The following is an 18733-nucleotide window of genomic DNA, read 5'->3' on the forward strand; positions in this document are numbered from 1 at the left end:
AAAAGGATTGGAGACATTAGCACTTATGGTTTTTTAAATGGCACCCAGAATTATGTTGCACGAAGCACAATTTCACATCATTCTGGGTTCATTTGTGTGAAAACAAGGTCCAATCAGGCTGAAACGTTACAGGAAGGTAGAATCTACTGAGTTGTAAGTGATCTGAACGTAGCATGATGATAGCACTTTCCTAAGGGGGTCAAACCATGTCCCAAAGATCACCGGATCTGGTGTCAATTTAAAGAAGTAGTCCAGTTACACATTTGTGGGCTTATAACTTGGCTTCTGAATGTCCTAGAGAGATCAGGTTTGTTTTAGTGTACTCCAATCAACAGCCCCTACAACCACAAAAAGGAATGGAGTCATTAGCACTTATGGTTTGTAAATGGCACCCAGAATTATGTTGCACGAAGCACAATTTCACATCATTCTGGGTCCATTTGTGTGAAAACAAGGTCCAATCAGGCTGAAACGCTACAAGAAGGTAGAATCTATTGAGTTGTAAGTGATCTGAACATTTCAAGATGATCTCACATTCCTATAGGGGGTAAAACCATGTCCCAAAGGTCACCGGGCCTGGTGTCACTTTAAAGAAGTAGTCCAGTTACACCTTTGTGGGCTTATAACTTGGCTTCTGAATGTCCTAGAGAGGTTAGGTGTGTTTTAGTGTACTCCAATCAACAGCCCCTACAACCACAAAAAGGAATGGAGTCATTAGCACTTATGGTTTGTAAATGGCACCCAGAATTATGTTGCACGAAGCACAATTTCACATCATTCTGGGTCCATTTGTGTGAAAACAAGGTCCAATCAGGCTGAAACGTTACAGGAAGGTAGGATCTATTTAGTTGTAAGTGATCTGAACGTTTCATGATGATAGCGCTTTCCTAAGGGGATCAAACCATGTCCCAAAGGTCACCGGATCTGGTGTCAATTTTAAGAAGTAGTCCAGTTACACATTTGTGGGCTTATAACTTGGCTTCTGAATGTCCTAGAGAGATCAGGTTTGTTTTAGTGTACTCCAATCAACAGCCCCTACAACCACAAAAGGAATGGAGTCATTAGCACTTATGGTTTGTAAATGGCACCCAGAATTATGTTGCACGAAGCACAATTTCACATCATTCTGGGTCCATTTGTGTGAAAACAAGGTTCAATCAGGCTGAAACGTTACAAGAAGGTAGAATCTATTGAGTTGTAAGTGATCTGAACTTTTCATGATGATCGCACATTCCTATAGGGGGTCAAACCATGTCCCAAAGGTCACCGGGCCTGGTGTCACTTTAAAGAAGTAGTCCAGTTACACCATTGTGGGCTTATAACTTGGCTTCTGAATGTCCTAGAGAGGTCAGGTTTGTTTTAGTGTACTCCAATCAACAGCCCCAACAACCACAAAAAGGAATGGAGTCATTAGCTCTTATGGTTTGTAAATGGCACCCAGAAATATGTTGCACGAAGCACAATTTCACATCATTCTGGGTTCATTTGTGTGAAAACAAGGTCCGATCAGGCTGACACCTTACAGGAAGGTAGAATCTATTGAGTTGTAAATGATCTGAACGTTTCATGATGATAGCACTTTCCTAAGGGGGTCTAACCATGTCCCAAAGGTCACCGGATCTGGTGTCAATTTAAAGAAGTAGTCCAGTTACTCATTTGTGGGCTTATAACTTGGCTTCTGAATGTCCTAGAGAGATCAGGGTTGTTTTAGTATACTCCAATCAACATACCCTACAACCACAAAAAGGAATGGAGTCATTAGCACTTATGGTTTTTAAATGGCACCCAGAATTATGTTGCACGAAGCACAATTTCACATCATTCTGGGTTCATTTGTGTGAAAACAAGGACCAATCAGGCTGAAACGTTACAGGAAGGTAGAATCTATTGAGTTGTAAGTGATCTGAACGTTTCATGATGATAGCACTTTCCTAAGGGGGTCAATCCATGTCGCAAAGGTCACCGGATCTGGTGTCAATTTAAAGAAGTAGTCCAGTTACACATTTGTGGGCTTATAACTTGGCTTCTGAATGTCCTAGAGATGTCAGGTTTGTTTTAATGTACTCCAATCAACAGCCCCTACAACCACAAAAAGGAATGGAGTAATTAGCACTCATGGTATGTAAATGGCACCCAGAATTATGTTGCACGAAGCACAATTTCACATCATTCTGGGTTCATTTGTGTGAAAACAAGGTCCAATCAGGCTGAAACGTTACAGGAAGGTAGAATCTATTGAGTTGTAAGTGATCTGAACGTTTCATAATGATAGCACTTTCCTAAGGGGGTCAAACCATGTCCCAAAGGTCACCGGATCTGGTGTCAATTTAAAGAAGTAGTCCAGTTAGACATTTGTGGGCTTATAACTTGGCTTCTGAATGTCCTAGAGAGATCAGGTTTGTTTTAATGTACTCCAAACAAGAGACCCTACAAACACAAAAAGGAATGGAGTCATTAGCACTTATGGTTTGTAAATGGCACCGAGAATTATGTTGCACGATGCACAATTTCACATCATTCTGGGTCCATTTGTGTGAAAACAAGGTCCAATCAGGCTGAAACGCTACAAGAAGGTAGAATCTATTGAGTTGTAAGTGATCTGAACGTTTCAAGATGATGGCACATTCCTATAGGGGGTAAAACCATTTCCCAAAGGTCACCAGGCCTGGTGTCACTTTAAAGAAGTAGTCCAGTTACACCTTTGTGGGCTTATAACATGGCTTCTGAATGTCCTAGAGAGATCAGGTTTGTTTTAATGTACTCCAATCAACAGCCCCTTACATCCACAAAAAGGAATGGAGATATTAGCACTTATGGTTTGTAAATGGCACCCAGAATTATGTTGCACGAAGCACAATTTCACATCATTCTGGGTTCATTTGTGTGAAAACAAGGTCCAATCAGGCTGAAACGTTACAGGAAGGTAGAATCTACTGAGTTGTAAGTGATCTGAACGTTTCATGATGATAGCACTTTCCTAATGGGGTCAAACCATGTCCCAAAGGTCACCGGATCTGGTGTTAATTTAAAGAAGCAGTCCAATTACACATTTGTGGGCTTATAACATGGCTTCTGAATGTCCTAGAGAGATCAGGTTTGTTTTAATGTACTCCAATCTACAGCCCCTACATCCACAAAAAGGAATGGAGATATTAGCACTTATGGTTTGTAAATGGCACCCAGAATTATGTTGCACGAAGCACAATTTCACATCATTCTGGGTTCATTTGTGTGAAAACAAGGTCCAATCAGGCTGAAACGTTACAGGAAGGTAGAATCTACTGAGTTGTAAGTGATCTGAACGTTTCATGATGATAGCACTTTCCTAATGGGGTCAAACCATGTCCCAAAGGTCACTGGAACTGGTGTCAATTTAAAGAAGTAGTCCAGTTACACATTTGTGGGCTTATAACTTGGCTTATGAATGTCCTAGAGAGATCAGGTTTGTTTTAGCATACTCCAATTAACAGCCCCCATTACCCCAAAAAGGAATGGAGTCATTAGCACTTATGGTTTTTAAATGGCACCCAGAATTATGTTGCACGAAGCACAATTTCACATCATTCTGGGTTCATTTGTGTGAAAACAAGGTTCAATCAGGCTGAAACGTTACAAGAAGGTAGAATCTATTGAGTTGTAAGTGATCTGAACGTTTCATGATGATCGCACATTCCTATAGGGGGTCAAACCATGTCCCAAAGGTCACCGGGCCTGGTGTCACTTTAAAGAAGTAGTCCAGTTACACCATTGTGGGCTTATAACTTGGCTTCTGAATGTCCTAGAGAGGTCAGGTTTGTTTTAGTGTACTCCAATCAACAGCCCCTACAACCACAAAAAGGAATGGAGTCATTAGCACTTATGGTTTGTAAATGGCACCGAGAATTATGTTGCACGAAGCACAATTTCACATCATTCTGGGTCCATTTGTGTGAAAACAAGGTCCAATCAGGCTGAAACGTTACAGGAAGTTAGAATCTATTGAGTTGTAAGTGATCTGAACGTTTCAAGATGATCGCACATTCCTATAGGGGGTAAAACCATGTCCCAAAGGTCACCGGGCCTGGTGTCACTTTAAATAAGTAGTCCAGTTACATCTTTGTAGGCTTATAACTTGGCTTCTGAATGTCCTAGAGAGATCAGGTTTGTTTTAATGTACTCCAATCAACAGCCCCTACAACCACAAAAAGGAATGGAGTCATTAGCACTTATGGTTTGTAAATGGCACCCAGAATTATGTTGCACGAAGCACAATTTCACATCATTCTGGGTTCATTTTTGTGAAAACAAGGTCCAATCAGGCAGAAACGTTACAGGAAGGTAGAATCTATTGAGTTGTAAGTGATCTGAACGTTTCATGATGATAGCACTTTCCTAAGGGGGTCAAACCATGTCGCAAAGGTCACCGGATCTGGTGTCACTTCAAAGAATTAGTCCAGTTACACATTTGTGGGCTTATAACTTGGCTTCTGAATGTCCTAGAGAGATCAGGTTTGTTTTAGTGTACTCCAATCAACAGCCCCTACAACCACAAAAAGGAATGGAGTCATTAGCACTTATGGTTTGTAAATGGCACCCAGAATTATGTTGCACGAAGCACAATTTCACATCATTCTGGGTCCATTTGTGTGAAAACAAGGTCCAATCAGGCTGAAACGTTACAAGAAGGTAGAATCTATTGAGTTGTAAGTGATCTGAACGTTTCATGATGATAGCACTTTCCTAAGGGGGTCAAACCATGTCCCAAAGGTCACCGGATCTGGTGTCAATTTAAAGTAGTCCAGTTACACATTTGTGGGCTTATAACTTGGCTTCTGAATGTCCTAGAGAGATCAGGTTTGTTTTACTGTACTCCAATCAACAGCCCCTACAACCACAAAAAGGAATGGAGTCATTAGTACTTATGGTTTGTAAATGGCACCCAGAATTATGTTGCACGAAGCACAATTTCACTTCATTCTGGGTCCATTTGTGTGAAAACAAGGTCCAATCAGGCTGAAACGCTATAAGAAGGTAGAATCTATTGAGTTGTAAGTGATCTGAACGTTTCAAGATGATCGCACATTCCTATAGGGGGTAAAACCATGTCCCAAAGGTCACCGGGCCTGGTGTCACTTTAAAGAAGTAGTCCAGTTACATCGTTGTGGGCTTATAACTTGGCTTCTGAATGTCCTAGAGAGGTTAGGTTTGTTTTAGTGTACTCCAATCAACAGCCCCTACAACCACAAAAAGGAATGGAGTCATTAGCACTTATGGTTTGTAAATGGCACCCAGAATTATGTTGCACGAAGCACAATTTCACATCATTCTGGGTTAATTTGTGTGAAAACAAGGTCCAATCAGGCTGAAACGTTACAAGAAGGTAGAATCTATTGAGTTGTAAGTGATCTGAACGTTTCATGATGATCGCACATTCCTATAGGGGGTCAAACCATGTCCCAAAGGTCACCGGGCCTGGTGTCACTTTAAAGAAGTAGTCCAGTTACACATTTGTGGGCTTATAACTTGGCTTCTGAATGTCCTGGAGAGATCAGGTTTGTTTTAGTGTACTCCAATCAACAGCTCCTACAACCACAAAAAGGAATGGAGTCATTAGCACTTATGGTTTGTAAATGGCACCCAAAATTATGTTGCACGAAGCACAATTTCACATCTTTCTGGGTCCATTTGTGTGAAAACAAGGTCCAATCAGGCTGAAACGTTACAAGAAGGTAGAATCTATTGAGTTGTAAGTGATCTGAACGTTTCATGATGATAGCACTTTCCTAGGGGGGTCAAACCATGTCCCAGAGGTCACCGGATCTGGTGTCAATTTAAAGAAGTAGTACAGTTACACATTTGTGGGCTTATAACTTGGCTTCTGAATGTCCTAGAGAGATCAGGTTTGTTTTAGTGTACTCCAATCAACAGCCCCTACAACCACAAAAAGGAATGGAGTCAATAGCACTTATGGTTTGTAAATGGCACCCAGAATTATGTTGCACGAAGCACAATTTCACTTCATTCTGGGTTCATTTGTGTGAAAACAAGGTCCAATCAGGCTGAAACGTTACAAGAAGGTAGAATCTATTGAGTTGTAAGTGATCTGAACGTTTCATGATGATCGCACATTCCTATAGGGGGTCAAACCATGTCCCAAAGGTCACCGGGCCTGGTGTCACTTTAAAGAAGTAGTCCAGTTACACATTTGTGGGCTTATAACTTGGCTTCTGAATATCCTAGAGAGGTCAGGTTTGTTTTAGAGTACTCCAGTTAACAGCCCCCATTACCCCAAAGAGGAATGGAGTCATTAGCACTTATGGTTTTTAAATGGCACCCAGAATTATGTTGCACGAAGCACACTTTCACATCATTCTGGGTTCATATGTGTGAAAACAAGGTCCAATCAGGCTGAAACGTTACAGGAAGTTAGAATCTATTGAGTTGTAAGTGATCTGAACGTTTCATGATGATAGCACTTTCCTAAGGGGGTCAAACCATGTCCCAAAGGTCACCGGATCTGGTGTCAATTTAAAGAAGTAGTCCAGTTACACATTTGTGGGCTTATAACGTGGCTGCTGAATGTCCTAGAGAGATCAGGTTTGTTTTAGTATACTCCAATCAACAGCCCCTACAACCACAAAAAGGAATGGAGTCATTAGCACTTATGGTTTTTAAATGGCACCCAGAATTATGTTGCACGAAGCACAATTTCACATGATTCTGGGTCCATTTGTGTGAAAACAAGGTATAATCAGGCTGAAACGTTACAGGAAGTTAGAATCTATTGAGTTGTAAGTGATCTGAATGTTTCATGATGATAGCACTTTCCTAAGGGGATCAAACCATGTCCCAAAGGTCACCGGATCTGGTGTCAATTTAAAGAAGTAGTCCAGTTACACATTTGTGGGCTTATAACTTGGCTTCTGAATGTCCTAGAGAGATCAGGTTTGTTTTAATGTACTCCAATCAACAGCCCCTACAACCACAAAAAGGAATGGAGTCATTAGCATTTATGGTTTGTAAATGGCACCCAGAATTATGTTGCACGAAGCACAATTTCACATCATTCTGGGTTCATTTGTGTGAAAACAAGGTCCAATCAGGCTGAAACGTTACAGGAAGGTAGAATCTATTGAGTTGTAAGTGATCTGATAATTTCAAGATGATCGCACATTCCTATAGGGGGTAAAACCATGTCCCAAAGGTCACCGGGCCTGGTGTCACTTTAAAGAAGTAGTCCAGTTACACCTTTGTGGGCTTATAACTTGGCTTCTGAATGTCCTAGAGAGGTTAGGTGTGTTTTAGTGTACTCCAATCAACAGCCCCTACAACCACAAAAGGAATGGAGTCATTAGCACTTATGGTTTGTAAATGGCACCCAGAATTATGTTGCACGAAGCACAATTTCACATCATTCTGGGTCCATTTGTGTGAAAACAAGGTTCAATCAGGCTGAAACGTTACAAGAAGGTAGAATCTATTGAGTTGTAAGTGATCTGAACGTTTCATGATGATCGCACATTCCTATAGGGGGTCAAACCATGTCCCAAAGGTCACCGGGCCTGGTGTCACTTTAAAGAAGTAGTCCAGTTACACCATTGTGGGCTTATAACTTGGCTTCTGAATGTCCTAGAGAGGTCAGGTTTGTTTTAGTGTACTCCAATCAACAGCCCCAACAACCACAAAAAGGAATGGAGTCATTAGCTCTTATGGTTTGTAAATGGCACCCAGAATTATGTTGCACGAAGCACAATTTCACATCATTCTGGGTTCATTTGTGTGAAAACAAGGTCCAATCAGGCTGACACCTTACAGGAAGGTAGAATCTATTGAGTTGTAAGTGATCTGAACGTTTCATGATGATAGCACTTTCCTAAGGGGGTCTAACCATGTCCCAAAGGTCACCGGATCTGGTGTCAATTTAAAGAAGTAGTCCAGTTACTCATTTGTGGGCTTATAACTTGGCTTCTGAATGTCCTAGAGAGATCAGGGTTGTTTTAGTATACTCCAATCAACATACCCTACAACCACAAAAAGGAATGGAGTCATTAGCAATTATGGTTTTTAAATGGCACCCAGAATTATGTTGCACGAAGCACAATTTCACATCATTCTGGGTTCATTTGTGTGAAAACAAGGTCCAATCAGGCTGAAACGTTACAGGAAGGTAGAATCTATTGAGTTGTAAGTGATCTGAACGTTTCATGATGATAGCACTTTCCTAAGGGGGTCAATCCATGTCGCAAAGGTCACCGGATCTGGTGTCAATTTAAAGAAGTAGTCCAGTTACACATTTGTGGGCTTATAACTTGGCTTCTGAATGTCCTAGAGATGTCAGGTTTGTTTTAATGTACTCCAATCAACAGCCCCTACAACCACAAAAAGGAATGGAGTCATTAGCACTTATGGTATGTAAATGGCACCCAGAATTATGTTGCACGAAGCACAATTTCACATCATTCTGGGTTCATTTGTGTGAAAACAAGGTCCAATCAGGCTGAAACGTTACAGGAAGGTAGAATCTATTGAGTTGTAAGTGATCTGAACGTTTCATGATGATAGCACTTTCCTAAGGAGGTCAAACCATGTCCCAAAGGTCACCGGATCTGGTGTCAATTTAAAGAAGTAGTCCAGTTACACATTTGTGGGCTTATAACTTGGCTTCTGAATGTCCTAGAGAGATCAGGTTTGTTTTAATGTACTCCAAACAAGAGACCCTACAAACACAAAAAGGAATGGAGTCATTAGCACTTATGGTTTGTAAATGGCACCCAGAATTATGTTGCACGATGCACAATTTCACATCATTCTGGGTCCATTTGTGTGAAAACAAGGTCCAATCAGGCTGAAACGCTACAAGAAGGTAGAATCTATTGAGTTGTAAGTGATCTGAACGTTTCAAGATGATCGCACATTCCTATAGGGGGTAAAACCATTTCCCAAAGGTCACCAGGCCTGGTGTCATTTTAAAGAAGTAGTCCAGTTACACCTTTGTGGGCTTATAACATGGCTTCTGAATGTCCTAGAGAGATCAGGTTTGTTTTAATGTACTCCAATCAACAGCCCCTACAACCACAAAAAGGAATGGAGATATTAGCACTTATGGTTTGTTAATGGCACCCAGAATTATGTTGCACGAAGCACAATTTCACATCATTCTGGGTTCATTTGTGTGAAAACAAGGTCCAATCAGGCTGAAACGTTACAGGAAGGTAGAATCTACTGAGTTGTAAGTGATCTGAACGTTTCATGATGATAGCACTTTCCTAATGGGGTCAAACCATGTCCCAAAGGTCAACGGATCTGGTGTTAATTTAAAGAAGCAGTCCAATTACACATTTGTGGGCTTATAACATGGCTTCTGAATGTCCTAGAGAGATCAGGTTTGTTTTAATGTACTCCAATCAACAGCCCCTACATCCACAAAAAGGAATGGAGATATTAGCACTTATGGTTTGTAAATGGCACCCAGAATTATGTTGCACGAAGCACAATTTCACATCATTCTGGGTTCATTTGTGTGAAAACAAGGTCCAATCAGGCTGAAACGTTACAGGAAGGTAGAATCTACTGAGTTGTAAGTGATCTGAACGTTTCATGATGATAGCACTTTCCTAATGGGGTCAAACCATGTCCCAAAGGTCACCGGAACTGGTGTCAATTTAAAGAAGTAGTCCAGTTACACATTTGTGGGCTTATAATTTGGCTTATGAATGTCCTAGAGAGATCAGGTTTGTTTTAGCATACTCCAATTAACAGCCCCCATTACCCCAAAAAGGAATGGAGTCATTAGCACTTATGGTTTTTAAATGGCACCCAGAATTATGTTGCACGAAGCACAATTTCACATCATTCTGGGTTCATTTGTGTGAAAACAAGGTTCAATCAGGCTGAAACGTTACAAGAAGGTAGAATCTATTGAGTTGTAAGTGATCTGAACGTTTCATGATGATCGCACATTCCTATAGGGGGTCAAACCATGTCCCAAAGGTCACCGGGCCTGGTGTCACTTTAAAGAAATAGTCCAGTTACACCATTGTGGGCTTATAACTTGGCTTCTGAATGTCCTAGAGAGGTCAGGTTTGTTTTAGTGTACTCCAATCAACAGCCCCTACAACCACAAAAAGGAATGGAGTCATTAGCACTTATGGTTTGTAAATGGCACCCAGAATTATGTTGCATGAAGCACAATTTCACATCATTCTGGGTTCATTTGTGTGAAAACAAGGTCCAATCAGGCTGACACCTTACAGGAAGGTAGAATCTATTGAGTTGTAAGTGATCTGAACGTTTCATGATGATAGCACTTTCCTAAGGGGGTCTAACCATGTCCCAAAGGTCACCGGATCTGGTGTCAATTTAAAGAAGTAGTCCAGTTACTCATTTGTGGGCTTATAACTTGGCTTCTGAATGTCCTAGAGAGATCAGGGTTGTTTTAGTATACTCCAATCAACATACCCTACAACCACAAAAAGGAATGGAGTCATTAGCACTTATGGTTTTTAAATAGCACCCAGAATTATGTTGCACGAAGCACAATTTCACATCATTCTGGGTTCATTTGTGTGAAAACAAGGTCCAATCAGGCTGAAACGTTACAGGAAGGTAGAATCTATTGAGTTGTAAGTGATCTGAACGTTTCATGATGATAGCACTTTCCTAAGGGGGTCAAACCATGTCCCAAAGGTCACCGGATCTGGTGTCAATTTAAAGAAGTAGTCCAGTTACACATTTGTGGGCTTATAACTTGGCTTCTGAATGTCCTAGAGAGATCAGGTTTGTTTTAATGTACTCCAATCAAGAGACCCTACAAACACAAAAAGGAATGGAGTCATTAGCACTTATGGTTTGTAAATGGCACCCAGAATTATGTTGCACGATTCACAATTTCACATCATTCTGGGTCCATTTGTGTGAAAACAAGGTCCAATCAGGCTGAAACGCTACAAGAAGGTAGAATCTATTGAGTTGTAAGTGATCTGAACGTTTCAAGATGATCGCACATTCCTATAGGGGGTAAAACCATTTCCCAAAGGTCACCGGGCCTGGTGTCACTTTAAAGAAGTAGTCCAGTTACACCTTTGTGGGCTTATAACATGGCTTCTGAATGTCCTAGAGAGATCAGGTTTGTTTTAATGTACTCCAATCAACAGCCCCTACAACCACAAAAAGGAATGGAGATATTAGCACTTATGGTTTGTAAATGGCACCCAGAATTATGTTGCACGAAGCACAATTTCACATCATTCTGGGTTCATTTGTGTGAAAACAAGGTCCAATCAGGCTGAAACGTTACAGGAAGGTAGAATCTACTGAGTTGTAAGTGATCTGAACGTTTCATGATGATAGCACTTTCCTAATGGGGTCAAACCATGTCCCAAAGGTCAACGGATCTGGTGTTAATTTAAAGAAGCAGTCCAGTTACACATTTGTGGGCTTATAACATGGCTTCTGAATGTCCTAGAGAGATCAGGTTTGTTTTAATGTACTCCAATCAACAGCCCCTACAACCACAAAAAGGAATGGAGATATTAGCACTTATGGTTTGTAAATGGCACCCAGAATTATGTTGCACGAAGCACAATTTCACGTCATTCTGGGTTCATTTGTGTGAAAACAAGGTCCAATCAGGCTGAAACGCTACAGGAAGGTAGAATCTACTGAGTTATAAGTGATCTGAACGTTTCATGATGATAGCACTTTCCTAATGGGGTCAAACCATGTCCCAAAGGTCACCGGAACTGGTGTCAATTTAAAGAAGTAGTCCAGTTACACATTTGTGGGCTTATAACTTGGCTTATGAATGTCCTAGAGAGATCAGGTTTGTTTTAGCATACTCCAATTAACAGCCCCCATTACCCCAAAAAGGAATGGAGTCATTAGCACTTATGGTTTTTAAATGGCACCCAGAATTATGTTGCACGAAGCACAATTTCACATCATTCTGGGTTCATTTGTGTGAAAACAAGGTTCATTCAGGCTGAAACGTTACAAGAAGGTAGAATCTATTGAGTTGTAAGTGATCTGAACGTTTCATGATGATCGCACATTCCTATAGGGGGTCAAACCATGTCCCAAAGGTCACCGGGCCTGGTGTCACTTTAAAGAAGTAGTCCAGTTACACCATTGTGGGCTTATAACTTGGCTTCTGAATGTCCTAGAGAGGTCAGGTTTGTTTTAGTGTACTCCAATCAACAGCCCCTACAACCACAAAAAGGAATGGAGTCATTAGCACTTATGGTTTGTAAATGGCACCCAGAATTGTGTTGCACGAAGCACAATTTCACATCATTCTGGGTTCATTTGTGTGAAAACAAGGTCCAATCAGGCTGACACCTTACAGGAAGGTAGAATCTATTGAGTTGTAAGTGATCTGAACGTTTCATGATGATAGCACTTTCCTAAGGGGGTCTAACCATGTCCCAAAGGTCACCGGATCTGGTGTCAATTTAAAGAAGTAGTCCAGTTACTCATTTGTGGGCTTATAACTTGGCTTCTGAATGTCCTAGAGAGATCAGGGTTGCTTTAGTATACTCCAATCAACATACCCTACAACCACAAAAAGGAATGGAGTCATTAGCACTTATGGTTTGTAAATGGCACCCAGAATTATGTTGCACGAAGCACAATTTCACATCATTCTGGGTCCATTTGTGTGAAAACAAGGTCCAATCAGGCTGAAACGCTACAAGAAGGTAGAATCTATTGAGTTGTAAGTGATCTGAACGTTTCAAGATGATCGCACATTCCTATAGGGGGTAAAACCATTTCCCAAAGGTCACCGGGCCTGGTGTCACTTTAAAGAAGTAGTCCAGTTACACCTTTGTGGGCTTATAACATGGCTTCTGAATGTCCTAGAGAGATCAGGTTTGTTTTAATGTACTCCAATCAACAGCCCCTACAACCACAAAAAGGAATGGAGATATTAGCACTTATGGTTTGTAAATGGCACCCAGAATTATGTTGCACGAAGCACAATTTCACATCATTCTGGGTTCATTTGTGTGAAAACAAGGTCCAATCTGGCTGAAACGTTACAGGAAGGTAGAATCTACTGAGTTGTAAGTGATCTGAACGTTTCATGATGATAGCACTTTCCTAATGGGGTCAAACCATGTCCCAAAGGTCACCGGAACTGGTGTCAATTTAAAGAAGTAGTCCAGTTACACATTTGTGGGCTTATAACTTGGCTTATGAATGTCCTAGAGAGATCAGGTTTGTTTTAGCGTACTCCAATTAACAGCCTCCATTACCCCAAAAAGGAATGGAGTCATTAGCACTTATGGTTTTTAAATGGCACCCAGAATTATGTTGCACGAAGCACAATTTCACATCATTATGGGTTCATTTGTGTGAAAACAAGGTCCAATCAGGCTGAAACGTTACAGGAAGGTAGAATCTATTGAGTTGCAAGTGATCTGAACGTTTCATGATGATAGCACTTTCCTAAGGGGGTCAAACCATGTCCCAAAAGTCACCGGATCTGGTGTCATTTTAAAGAAGTAGTCCAGTTACACATTTGTGGGCTTATAACTTGGCTTCTGAATGTCCTAGAGAGATCAGGTTTGTTTTAGTGTACTCCAATCAACAGCCCCTACAACCACAAAAAGGAATGGAGTCATTAGCCCTCATGGTTTGTAAATGGCACCCAGAATTATGTTGCACGAAGCACAATTTCACATCATTCTGGGTCCATTTGTGTGAAAACAAGGTCCAATCAGGCTGAAACGCTACAAGAAGGTAGATTCTATTGAGTTGTAAGTGATCTGAATGTTTCAAGATGATCGCACATTCCTATAGAGGGTAAAACCATGTCCCAAAGGTCACCGGGCCTGGTGTCACTTTAAAGTAGTAGTCCAGTTACACCTTTGTGGGCTTATATCTTGGCTTCTGAATGTCCTAGAGAGGTTAGTTTGTTTTAGTGTACTCCAATCAACAGCCCCTAAAACCACAAAAAGGAATGGAGTCATTAGCACTTATGGTTTGTAAATGGCACCCAGAATTATGTTGCACGAAGCACAATTTCACATCATTCTGGCTTCATTTGTGTGAAAACAAGGTCCAATCAGGCTGAAACGTTACAGGAAGGTAGAATCTATTGAGTTGTAAGTGATCTGAACGTTTCATGATGATAGCACTTTCCTAAGAGGGTCAAACCATGTCCCAAATGTCACCGGATCTGGTGTCACTTTAAAGAAGTAGTCCAGTTACACATTTGTGGGCTTATAACTTGGCTTCTGAATGTCCTAGAGAGGTCAGGTTTGTTTTAATGTACTCCAATCAACAGCCCCTACAACCACAAAAAGGAATGGAGTCATTAGCACTTATGGTTTGTAAATGGCACCTAGAATTATGTTGCACGAAGCACAATTTCACATCATTCTGGGTCCATTTGTGTGAAAACAAGGTCCAATCAGGCTGAAACGTTACAGGAAGGTAGAATCTATTGAGTTGTAAGTGATCTGAACGTTTCATGATGATAGCACTTTCCTAAGGGGGTCAAACCATGTCCCAAAGGTCACCGGATCTGGTGTCAATTTAAAGAAGTAGTCCAGTTACACATTTGTGGGCTTATAATTTGGCTTCTGAATGTCCTAGAGAGATCAGGTTTGTTTTAGTGTACTCCAATCAACAGCCCCTACAACCACAAAAAGGAATGGAGTCATTAGCACTTAAGGTTTGTAAATGACACCCATAATTATGTTGCACGAAGCACAATTTCACATCATTCTGGGTCCATTTGTGTGAAAACAAGGTCCAATCAGGCTGAAACGCTACAAGAAGGTAGAATCTATTGAGTTGTAAGTGATCTGAACGTTTCAAGCTGATCGCTCATTCCTATAGGGGGTAAAACCATGTCCCAAAGGTCACCGGGCCTGGTGTCACTTTAAAGAAGTAGTCCAGTTACACCTTTGTGGGCTTATAACTTGGCTTCTGAATGTCCTAGAGAGGTTAGGTTTGTTTTAGTGTTCTCCAATCAACAGCCCCTACAACCCTAAAAAGGAATGGAGTCATTAGCACTTATGGTTTGTAAATGGCACCCAGAATTATGTTGCACGAAGCACAATTTCACATCATTCTGGGTTCATTTGTGTGAAAACAAGGTCCAATCAGGCTGAAACGTTACAGGAAGGTAGAATCTATTGAGTTGTAAGTGATCTGAATGTTTCATGATGATAGCACTTTCCTAAGGGGGTCAAACCATGTCCCAAAGGTCACCGGATCTGGTGTCAATTTAAAGTAGTAGTCCAGTTACACATTTGTGGGCTTGTAACTTGACTTCTGAATGTCCTAAGCCCCTTTCAGACAGGCCATGAAAAACGGAAATTTGCCGGAATCTGTCCGTAAGACCTTTCTGTCTGATTGACACATGGCATGGTTTGACCCCCTTACACTAAAGCAAACCTGATCGCTCTTGGACATTCAGAAGCCAAGTTATAAGCCCACAAATGTGTAACTTGACTACTTCTTTAAATTGACACCAGATCCGGTGACCTTTGGGACATGGTTTGACCCCCTTAGGAAAGTGCTATCATCATGAAACGTTCAGATCACTTACAACTCAATAGATTCTACCTTCCTGTAACGTTTCAGCCTGATTGGACCTTGTTTTCACACAAATGAACCCAGAATGATGTGAAATTGTGCTTCGTGCAACATAATTCTGGGTGCCATTTACAAACCATAAGTGCTAATGACTCCATTCCTTTTTGTGGTTGTAGGGGCTGTTGACTGGAGTACACTAAAACAAACCTGACCTCTCTAGGACATTCAGAAGCCAAGTTATAAGCCCACAAAGGTGTAACTGGACTACTTCTTTAAATTGACACCAGGCCCGGTGACCTTTAGGACATGGTTTGACCCCCTATGGGAATGTGAGATAATCATGAAACGTTCAGATCACTTACAACTCAATAGATTCTACCTTCTTGTAACGTTTCAGCCTGATTGGACCTTGTTTTCACACAAATGGACCCAGAATGATGTGAAATTGTGCTTCGTGCAACATAATTATGTGTGCCATTTACAAACCATAAGTCCTAATGACTCCATTCCTTTTGTGGTTGTAGGGGCTGTTGATTGGAGTACACTAAAACAAACCTGATCTCTCTAGGACATTCAGAAGCCAAGTTATAAGCACACAAATGTGTAACTGGACTACGTCTTTAAATTGACACCAGTTCCGGTGACCTTTGGGACATGGTTTGATCCCCTTAGGAAAGTGCTATCATCATGAAACGTTCAGATCACTTACAACTAAATAGATTCTACCTTCCTGTAACGTTTCAGCCTGACTGGACCTTGTTTTCACACAAATTAACCCAGAATGATGTGAAATTGTGCTTCGTGCAACATAATTCTGGGTGCCATTTACAAACCATAAATGCTTATGACTCCATTCCTTTTTGTGGTTGTAGGGGCTGTTGATTGGAGTACATTAAAACAAACCTGATCTCTCTAGGACATTCAGAAGCCAAGTTATAAGCCCACAAATGTGTAACTGGACTACTTCTTTAAATTGACACTTGGCCCGGTGACCTTTGGGACATGGTTTGACCCCCTATAGGAATGTGCGATCATCTTGAAACGTTCAGATCACTTACAACTCAATAGATTCTACCTTCTTGTAGCGTTTCAGCTGGATTGGACCTTGTTTTCACACAAATTGACCCAGAATGATGTGAAATTGTGTTTCGTGCAACATAATTCTGGGTGCCACTTACAAACTATAAGTGCTAATGACTCCATTCCTTTTTGTGGTTGTAGGGGCTGTTGATTGGAGTACATTAAAACAAACCTGATCTCTCTAGGACATTCAGAAGCCAAGTTATAAGCCCACAAATGTGTAACTGGACTACTTCTTTAAATTGACACCAGATCCGGTGACCTTTGGGACATGGTTTGACCCCCTTAGGAAAGTGCTATCATCATGAAACGTTCAGATCACTTACAACTCAATAGATTCTACCTTCCTGTAACGTTTCAGCCTGATTGGACCTTGTTTTCACACAAATGGACCCAGAATGATGTGAAATGGTGCTTCGTGCAACATAATTCTGGGTGCCATTTACAAACCATAAGTGCTAATGACTCCATTCCTTTTTGTGGTTGAAGGGGCTGTTGATTGGAGTACACTAAAACAAACCTAACCTCTCTAGGACATTCAGAAGCCAAGTTATAAGCCCACAAAGGTGTAACTGGACTACTTCTTTAAAGTGACACCAGGCCAGGTGACCTTTGGGACATGGTTTTACCCCCTATAGGAATGTGCGATCATCTTGAAACGTTCAGATCACTTACAACTCAATAGATTCTACCTTCTTGTAGCGTTTCAGCCTGATTGGACCTTGTTTTCACACAAATGGACCCAGAATAATGTGAAATTGTGCTTCGTGCAACATAATTCTGGGTGCCATTTACAAACCATAAGTGCTAATGACTCCATTCCTTTTTGTGGTTGTAGGGGCTGTTGATTGGAGTACACTAAAACAAACCTGATCTCTCTAGGACATTCAGAAGCCAAGTTATAAGCCCACAAATGTGTAACTGGACTACTTCTTTAAATTGACACCAGATCCGGTGATCTTTGGGACATGGTTTGACCCCCTTAGGAAAGTGCTATCATCATGAAACGTTCAGATCACTTACAACTCAGTAGATTCTACCTTCTTGTAACGTTTCAGCCTGATTGGACCTTGTTTTCACACAAATGAACCCAGAATGTTGTGAAATTGTGCTTCGTGCAACATAATTCTGGGTGCCATTTAAAAACCATAAGTGCTAATGACTCCATTCCTTTTTGTGGTTGTAGGGGTTGTTGATTGGAGTACACTAAAACAACCCTGACCTCTCTAGGACATTCAGAAGCCAAGTTATAAGCCCACAAATGTGTAACTGGACTACTTCTTTAAAGTGACACCAGATCCGGTGACCTTTGGGACATGGTTTGACCCCCTTAGGAAAGTGCGATCATCATGAAACGTTCAGATCACTTACAACTCAATAGATTCTACCTTCCTGTATTGTTTCAGCCTGATTGGACCTTGTTTTCACACAAATGAACCCAGAATGATGTGAAATTGTGCTTCGTGCAACATAATTCTGGGTGCCATTTAAAAACCATAAGTGCTAATGTCTCCATTCCTTTTTGTGGTTGTAGGGGCTGTTGATTGGAGTACACTAAAGCAAACCTGATCGCTCTAGGACATTCAGAAGCCAAGTTATAAGCCCACAAATGTGTAACTGGACTACTTCTTTAAATTGACACCAGATCCGTTGACCTTTGGGACATGGTTTGACCCCCTTAGGAAAGTGCTATCATCATGAAACGTTCAGATCACTTACAACTCAATAGATTCTACCTTCCTGTAACGTTTCAGCCTGATTGGACCTTGTTTTCACACAAATGAACCCAGAATGATGTGAAATTGTGCTTCGTGCAACATAATTCTGGGTGCCATTTACAAACCATAAATGCTAATGACTCCATTCCTTTTTGTGGTTGTAGGGGCTGTTGATTGGAGTACATTAAAACAAACCTGATCTCTCTAGGACATTCAGAAGCCAAGTTATAAGTCCACAAATGTGTAACTGGACTACTTCTTTAAATTGACACCAGATCCGGTGACCTTTGGGACATGGTTTGACCCCCTTAGGAAAGTGCTATCATCATGAAACGTTCAGATCACTTACAACTCAATAGATTCTACCTTCCTGTAACGTTTCAGCCTGATTGGACCTTGTTTTCACACAA

This window comes from Nothobranchius furzeri, chromosome 16 (genome assembly GCF_043380555.1).
Source record: "Nothobranchius furzeri strain GRZ-AD chromosome 16, NfurGRZ-RIMD1, whole genome shotgun sequence".
Lineage (NCBI taxonomy): Eukaryota > Metazoa > Chordata > Actinopteri > Cyprinodontiformes > Nothobranchiidae > Nothobranchius > Nothobranchius furzeri.